Source organism: Clinocottus analis, unplaced genomic scaffold, assembly GCF_023055335.1.
Source record: "Clinocottus analis isolate CAN_PGR_092001 unplaced genomic scaffold, fCliAna1.0.p SCAF_14, whole genome shotgun sequence".
Taxonomy (NCBI): Eukaryota; Metazoa; Chordata; class Actinopteri; order Perciformes; family Cottidae; genus Clinocottus; species Clinocottus analis.
The window spans coordinates 8,085,929-8,095,149 of NW_027175865.1; the positions used below are offsets into that span (position 1 = coordinate 8,085,929).

The window sequence follows — 9,221 nt, forward strand, 5'->3', positions numbered from 1 at the left end:
CCGCTGTAATCCTCCACTGCCTCTGATAAGGATAACGCAGAGAAGACTAGGCTAGCAGAAGAGAAGAGAGGAAAAGAGAAGAGAGGAGAAGACTGAAATAATGTGTTTGTCATTGAGTGGGTCACAGTTGAAGGAGCTCATAGCCACAGCACTATTATGCACTATATAATACCGTTAAACATCTGTTATCAGTTAGGTTCTCCCTCATTTAACTTGGCCCTCAAAAGGCCAATGCTTAAGCCCTTTCCTCTCAGCGAGGCATTGCTTGGAATGTAATCAAATATGAAACAAGGCAGAGAGATCACAGGAGCAACATACTGAATTAACTATTGCATGATGACTTTAAGGGATCACATTACAAGTTATTTTTCAAGAGACAGTGCATGAATCAGCCCTGAGGATTTTAACTGATTTGATGTTTTTTTTATTTTATTCTTCCTATGGACAAAAGAAATCACTAACACCCACCAGCATCTGGCTTTCTTCAGCGGGGAAGGTTAATATCTGCATTCATCCTCGGATGAGTTACTCCGGATCCAGAAATGGAAACATGACTCCCAAGTGGGCGCTGTTGTTGTTACATGTCTGTAACAACAACTGATGTTGTGCACGTTGAAGTGAATATACAATGAATAAAATCAACAGGGATTTTAATCTGTATTAAAATGTGTTATCAATACAAAACATACAACTAATTTATCTCCTTAAAGCCACCAGACTTGTCAGACAACAGTTGTTTTACGTCGCTTTAAGTAAATCATAAGGAACTCGTTGACTGGCAATGGGGAAGGAGTCGATTGACTTTTCTTTTGTAATATTTGTTATATAATTTTAGTTACAAGGGTTTATTAGATTCAAATTGATGCAGGAACTCCAATTTGTACAGCCTTTCAGCGTGGTATTTGCACACAAGAGTACTCTGTCATATTTTAGTCACCACACACTGTGGAGTTCAGTCCAGTTTGGCATTTTATAGCAACCTTCCTGTCGTATAGATAACTGTACACCATGCCAGCGACACTGGCGTCCATTACAGAGCCAAACTCAACACACAAGACTGCACATTCATACATTCACCCTGATGTTCACACACACACAGTATAGATCCACAAGTAATGTAAGCGATAAACAGAAAAGTGATCCTCCTTCAAATGTAATTCATTTATTTGTTATTGATTTATACATTTTAAGAAAACGTGCAATGTGATTTCAACAAGTGCATTAGTGAAGTTCAGTGATTCACAAAACCATAAAAGTGACTGTTACATTTGACATGTTTTCACTCAGATTAATTGCAAATTCAAGGGCCTGCTGTGGCATCTCAATCGAATTGCTACCGCTGTCCTGTACAGACAGCAGTCTAAGAAACACAAGATTGTGCACTAAGCACTAAAAGGACACACAATCACACATGGTGGAATGTTCTTTCACACAAAATACACAAAACTCTCATTGATCCCCTTTAAAAGCAGTATTCTGTGTGTGAGGGTGTCCTTTCTCTTGTGTGCATGCATGTGTACTCGGTGTGCTCGTGAATAGAGGAGGATGAAAGGAAAAACTGAAAAGGTCTAAGCGCACTGCATGGTTCAACCAGACAGCTCAATCTCTTGATCTGCCCCCCTCACCCGCCCCTCTTTACTATATCAAAATCATTTCTCTCACAGTCTTTTTTTGGACCACTTCTGTCCAATACTATATACATTCCTGTTCTTTTCCATGTTCATGTCGCAGCTTGTGCAAAAGGAGACAATCGAGGATCCAGTATTGTGTGAATGCGGCAAATAGGGGCTGACGTCATGTTCATTATCTCCCATCAAACATAAAGTTTTTGTTTGTGAAAATATGCATGGACCAACAATATGATGGAGAGATGGGAGGAAGGAAACAGGACAACAATATCTAATCAATATGCTGAACATTGTTTGCTGGAACACATTTTCTTTAGACCTATAAATCATGTGCAATTTGTTTGTGTGTGTCTTGCTTTGTCTCCTTTCATTGTTATCTTTTTAGACAGGGTTGTGACCACTGAATATGTTTCTATGCAGGATTACTTTATTACAACAAGTGTCTGTGTTTGTTTTGGCTCGTGGCAGCACATTTGCACTATTTGTACATGAGAGTTTAGTCAAGGCTGTAGTGGCACATAAGAGCTGATAGCTTCTTAATGAAGTGGTGTTGTATTCAACTGATTATCATGTGACGGTGCATGATTTGCATATTATTCTATCTGGTTACTGCCTTATTGCCTACCCTTGACTACACCTCTGCCTGCAGTGTGTAACCTGTAAAAGATATTCTCTAAGCAAATGTTCAGAGTACTGTTATTCTATCTAATGTATCTACACACCAACAGAAACACCTGTTTCAGCCATTGGTTTGATCCATTTACCCATCATTCACTCTGCCTATATTTGCAGGTTGGAGCACATAGACATTTCTGTCACTTATTAATTCAGCTGTGAAATCTCCACCCTATCATTACCTGAAAATCTGTCTGTCTGTCTCAACCACACAAAAACACACACACACACACACACACACACACACACACACACACACACACACACATACATACAAACGTAGACACATTAACACACTTTCCTCTTTTCCCTTACATCGGTAGCAAATTCCAGATACATAGAAAAGACTTCAGGGTAATCTAGATGAGTGTATTCTTGTGTGTTTCAGTGTGTGGGTCTGTGTGCACATGTGCCTTGGACAAATGAGTCGAGCTCAGTTAAATGGCTTGTGATTAGGACACATTGGCTTCTAATTGCCTCTCATTACCATTTGAAAGTGAGTGGTGCCTGGAATCAAAGGCTATGGTGGCAGTGGTAAAATGCATGCATGTGTGTGTTTGCGTGTGTGTGGAACAGCACATCTGAGTCAGTGGCATGACCGCACACAGGACACTATAGTTTGGTTTCTTTAAGGCAACCTGAAAAATGTTGCACTTGCTTTTCTTATAGACCCTCTGAGTACCTACATGCACAATAAAAGCTATCTTCTTGATCTTTACCCTTCAGATTAACAACTATCCTCTGGTCACTTTAAGGTGCCAGTTGTAAATGCACCTTTTCCACTCAGCTCCACCACATCTTCAAGGCAATAACTGTCACAGTGAGGCCGACTATGGCCCACACTCCATCCTCACTACCGTCTGACTAAAACTGCTTTTAACATGTTGACGAGTAAATATTTTTCAAACTGGATCAATACTAAACCAAATAGCGACCAGACTGGCATACCCAATTTTTCCACTAGTGTCGAACTTGAGAGGGTGGCTGGTCGCTTTACCAAAACTGTAGTTGGTCCACCTTGAAGACTTAAGTAAGCTTGAGTCAAAGTTGTCGCCAGCTTCGGAGCTAACACTCTTTGCTTCAATCAGCAGGTGGCAAGCAAGACACAGCAAGCAACTCAGCATTTGTTTTGAGGAGTTGGACAAATAGCCTAAATTGTATACACGCTGCACTACAAAAACAATTTTGGCCTATTTGCATTACCGATTCTGTACACATTTGGTTGAGTTCTTAAGCAGTACTTAATTAAAGAAGATTAATCATGTGAAATTTGCTACAAGGGGAAATTATTGTACAGATATTGGAGTTAAAAAAATGAGATAGATTGTAAACATTTTGAAGATACAGATAGTATAAACATTTTGGAACTTGAAGCAAAAGCATCCAATAAACCTCAATATGTTTAAGTCTCATTGACAACCAATATCTCAAAGACCACCTCATCATGGTAATCCACAGGGATTAATGCTGGATCCCCTTCATTTTATCTTCCATCTCCTCATCATCATTAGACATCAAGCCACAGCTATACATTTCCATTTCACTACTTAGTTACCACCTCTGTCCCTTGTCCAACTTGCTTGCCTTTACAACACAAAGAACCGGATCCGTCTCAAAACAAAAAAAAATGTTTTTCTATGTATTTTACTAAAATTTTGCTGAACAAGCCAATATATTTGCTACTGATCAATGAATTCAAACAGGCACTGGGTCTTTTTTAAAGCAATATTTTGTCCAGATTTGGGGTGTACAGTGCATACAAGCAGTAGCTACGCTGCACAGGTGTAAGTATATGGATGTTGAAACAACTTATACACTTTTTTGTGCAATAGATGGATGAAGTGATTCCCAAAGTAGGGATGGTGGACCCCAAAGGCTCTGTGAAAAGTTCTAAGATTCATTACTTTAAAACATAACTTTATTTTGATATAAAGGTCAAACAGCTGACACATAATGTATAAATGTTGGTTAAAATCTTCCTTCAACTTGTGGATTGTTTAATTGTTATACCAAAATGTTAATATATTGGGTTTATATTTACTTTTTATTTAATGTGTTATTCATCTGTATCATATGCTGCTATACTATAAGTGTGAGTATAGCTTTTAATGAGCTATTTGAAAAGTACAGTAGCACCTTCGGGTGACTGTTTCATTCATTGCCCACCAAGGCAATGCAACTCAATATGCAATTTCAATCAATTGCATTCCATAATAGGATGAGCTTCAAAGATGAGAGGAGACATAATCAAGTCAAACTTGGCAACTTGTTTTGTTCAAATAGCAAATAATTGCACAGACGCATCTTTTCATTATTAGCAGTTCATTTGTCTATCTACTTTCTACTTGGTCTCATTTGGCTGCAATATTAAATTCATAATATGAGTGAAAGCATAGGCTACCAGTTGGGAAGCAGAGCTACCCTGAGTGCAACTCCGAGGTGTAAACAGAGTAAAAATAGCCTGCTATCACAGGCTTCCCTACAGTCCCGTTATATAATGGTCCAAGCTAGGATGAATGACATCACGGGTAGTCCAGCAATCACAAACCCTATGTCCTTTACAACCAGCTGGCAATGTACACCACTGTGTAGTAGCCATATTACATACGCTATAATATATTAACAAACGGTCCGAACGTGCAAAAATTAATATAACCACATTTTCGCAAACACTGGACAAATGGGGTTAGTTGTTCTTCGCCTCTTTTCGCGAAGAGAAAACACTTCCGCGATGGTGAAACGTAGATAAAAAAAAAAAAAAGGCAATGACAGTCCGTGTCAATCGGCAAAGAGTTCAAAAGAAGACATTTACGGCTCAAAGCGGCATTATTTCGCAGTGCATGTCAATGTTAAGCGCTACGAAAGAGTCTGGAGCAAATGTTTGAGCCGAGGTCGAGTGGCGCAGTTGCTGAAAGTGCAGCGCCCGCCAGAAGAGCTCTCGCCCGGCAGACGCGCGCCTCGCTCGGTCAGAATCCAGCCGAACCTCCGCTCTCTTTCGCCCCACTTAAACACAACTTTGCGTTAATGTTCCGAAATGACAAGTGCACGCGCCCAAACCCCGCACGCCCGCGTACTGTTTGGTGACTTAAAAAATAGGTCAGAGGGCGAAGTAAACATTTCCAGAGGCTTTGGAGTAAACCAGAGCGTCAGCGCGCCACCCTGCCCAGTTCGCCCAGCCATTTTCTCCACACATATACTCAACACAAAAAAAAAAAGAGAAAAGGTGCCGCGGTGACGAAGGAGACGAGGACTGAATGAAGAGTTTAGTGCGACTTACTGTCGGGTGAAGCGGGCTGCGGAGTTTGTCTCTCCTTGTTGCCAGGGCTCCCCTGCTCTGCTCCGGCGCTGACGGTGGGAAGCGTCTCCCCTCCTGATGGTGTGTGCAGCGCGCAGCTAATAGCGCTCTGCCCCCACCTCCAGAAAGAGAGAGAGAGAGAGCGAGAGAGAGAGAGAGAGAGAGAGAGAGAGAGAGAGAGAGAGAGAGAGAGAGAGAGAGAGAGAGAGAGAGAGAGAGGTTAAAAAATGGAGCGGTTTGTAACCTACTCATGCAAAAATATGACGAGGCTCGGAGCAGAGACTGAATTACAAATTCACTGTCAGGAGCTACTCGGGCGTGATGATGCACAGTAGGCCTGCAGATGACATTTTTAGTTCAAATGTCTTTGGGTATTTTATAGCGTAGGCTGCTGAATTCATGAGAGCAAATGTGTGTGAGTGGTTTTTATTTATTTGGATTCGATTTTAAATATCCAACATGATTAACAAAAGTGAGTTGTAACACATAGTAGAGCTTCTCCTCCTGTGCTAAAGAACATGTCAGCTGCTCTAACACCATGCGTGTTTAGTTGAGTACAATTTTGAGGTACTTATACTTTACTTGAGTATCTACATTTTCAGCCACCGTCAATATTGTTTTTTCTGTATTTTTTTTACACGTGACTGCTGTGGTTTTTTCCATTTCAGATGAAGATTTCACGTGTCAAACACATGATCAGTTTATAGAATGTGATGCATTGTTATACAATAAACGACCAAACAATATATTAATTAGAAGAATTAGCTCCACCTCTACCAGCATTACTACGACGGTCACATGCTGCATTACTAAGGATAATCCAATAATGTAATACATAATATTATAACACTGGCAGGGGTCATTCTGCTGCACAATCAAGTTGGATACCGAGTAGTTTTACAGTTTTCATTACGTTTAAGTAAGCTGAAAAATACACTTATAATTGAGTATTTTTATATTCCAGTATTATTACTTTTGACTGAGTAATAGATTTTAATATCTCTTCCTCCACTGCATAAAACAGGGTAAACTTTATTGATCCAGTGCATAAACATTTTATGGTAAAAAGAACAGCGTCTAAAGATAAGTAACCTTAAACAACTAGAATACTATTATTATGAGCATATATTATGTACAATATCAGGGATGGAGAACCTAAATAAAAGTTCAAAGCATGTTTTTCCGTGAAAAACAAAGTTGTCTCTGTGACGCCTTTTGTCAAAATAAATACTGTGAATATTCAAGAAACCCTGCTGGATATTATTTATGCCATGAGCTCCGTCCTATGTTTGAAGCTCGGGTATTGAAACCATTATTACGTTTCATTTCTCAGAGAGCTGCTGTCTGCAGGCCAGCAGGTCAAGGCAAGCGTTTGAGACAGAGAGCTGGAGATCTCTTGAAGAATCAGCTCAGCTGAACAAAATAACTGAGAGTCAGCTGACAATGACATGGTGGAACATCTCAACCGCTGATAGCACGTACACACACACACACACACACACACACACACACACACACACACACACACACACACACACAACCACAAACATAAACACAATCCTGTAGTAATACTACTTGTGATGAAAGACGCTTACTCATGACCTGATTCAAATGTTGCTAATTCACTTATTCACGCTTTAAACTGTTAAACGAATGTGTCTCTGTGTGGCTCAGTCCCATATGACATTTAAAAACAATCTGGAAGGTTTTACAAACATGACGTGCCATTACTCTATGAACCAAAACCAACCACAACATTGACTAAAAAACTGTTGCTGAAAAGCATTGAAATCTGTTTTTATCCACTTGACCTCTGTGACCTCTCCCAGATTTCTAAAATGGCAACAAGCGCCTTCGCCTCTTGCTCACAGGAGAGTGCAACCTGACACCGACCCGTGGCGCAGGAGGGTGCACGAGGCTGCAGAGTGACAGACGATCCGGGATGTATCCCACTCCCTGCCAGTCACTCAATAAGTGGCCTATTGTCCGGCTCTCTATTGTGCCCCTGTCACATGTATGCCAAACAAAGAGATGGAGAGCTAGGCTGCCCTGTGTGCCAGGAGGCTAGCCTTACATTCATGGCCTGGATGCATAGAAATGAAGAGACACCGTCTGGTGGTGAAAAGACCTTGATGTTTGAATGGAGACAAAGAATGTCTGCTCAAAAACATTCATCATGCAGGATGTATACATACCGTTTGATACCTAAAGTCCTTGTAGGGATTCCTGTGGCGTCACTTTCACATTGTATGAGTTGCCCAAACAGTCGATGTGTCAGTTCAGAATTCAAGAGGAAACCGTGAGCTGAACCGTGAGCTCACAACATGTTTTTGAATAAATCGCCAAGTCATCCTGGTTTGTGATTTAATCATAACGTTGCTAAGGGTCTTGCTAGCTCACAGAAGTGCATGCATACTCTTTTTTTGCAAACACACAAGCATGTACTCGTCCCTGTCTTAACTCTCTCTCTCTCTCTGTCTCTCTCTCTGTCTTGCTTCTGCCTCTGCATGTACTCACAGGAATACACCTCCTTACTCTTACAATGGGTTGATGCATGACTTCTTTTTATTTGCAGTTGCAACGAATCAACAGAAATGCACAGTTTAGGCAAAGTCAGTGGGGCAGTTTCCTGTCTGTCAAATCCTTCATGAAAATAACTTGCACTATTCAGAGTTCAATGAGGATATATAGTTGTGTGTGTCATGTCATGTGGTGTGGTGTTTGGCTATAGTGTGCTTCAGGAATTACTAAGAACTGCTCCCAAAGGAGGAACAGCTTATTCCAGGGTTGGGTTACTCCCTAGAGATGTTTCTGTGTTCTTTGTTTGAGGTGTGAACACACTCAGGGACGATAAAGTACACCAGGTGTGGCATGTATGAGAAGAGCCCTGAGAAATTGAGCCTGGCTTTAAACCTGCATACCTGTATGGCTATTTAATGTGATGAAATGACTCATATCTTAAATGGCAAAGCATTTTGTAATCCTCAGCTATTAAAAAGTTTTATTTTTGGTGAAAGCGTGCCAAATTAAGTATAACAGAGATGACTTTGCAAGATGTATCATCACTGTCCAACCTATGATGAATAAATGCCCAATTTTTGGTGTCACTTCTGAAGCTCTGCTGACCAGAAAACCAGGACACAACTGTATTTGGATATCTAAATTAAAAGCATTTTGTTTAAGTGAATATCTTGGTGTAAATGCATAAACAAGAGATTTGACACCTCACTTGAGATATGAATAAATCACACTTATACACACACTGAGGGAGATAAATAATTAAAAATCACTTGCCTTTGGAGGCAGCTTTTACGGGATTTTCAAAGATTTTAATCGCCATGGACAAGTCTGCAGAGCAACTAAGTGGCACGGTATCTGAAGTGCTTGCCACTTTCCATGGTGCATTGAGCTATTGAGCGCCGCTGCTTTTCAGACACTCAGATAGCATTTTCTTCATTTGTATGTGAAGTTTACCATTTACCAGTTCAGCCGATGTGGAAATATAAGCAGGAGAAAGACCAGGCCGATGCATCGACATATCAGCTATTCAAATTCTCTGCAAAATCCAGTAACGACCTAGCAGCAGTAGCAGAAGAGAATCGGTCATCCTGTATGCTCTGAAA

At 40.6% G+C, this 9,221-nt stretch overlaps 1 protein-coding gene across 3 annotated transcripts in view; it reads right to left on the bottom strand.

Moving 5' to 3' along the window:
* atxn1a (ataxin 1a) overlaps nt 1-7,879 on the bottom strand; it is a 79,823-nt gene extending 71,944 nt beyond the window's left edge. The window contains exons 1-2 of one of the 3 annotated variants that reach the window (XM_068574964.1): nt 7,804-7,879; nt 5,581-5,717 (exon numbers count right to left, since the gene is read on the bottom strand). The gene's annotated coding sequence lies outside the window, so the exon portion shown is untranslated. Of the gene's footprint in view, nt 1-5,580; nt 5,718-7,803 lie in introns of those variants that run through there. The other 2 variants (XM_068574963.1, XM_068574966.1) reach the window with 2 other exon arrangements.
* Nucleotides 7,880-9,221: the final 1,342 nt, after the last annotated feature.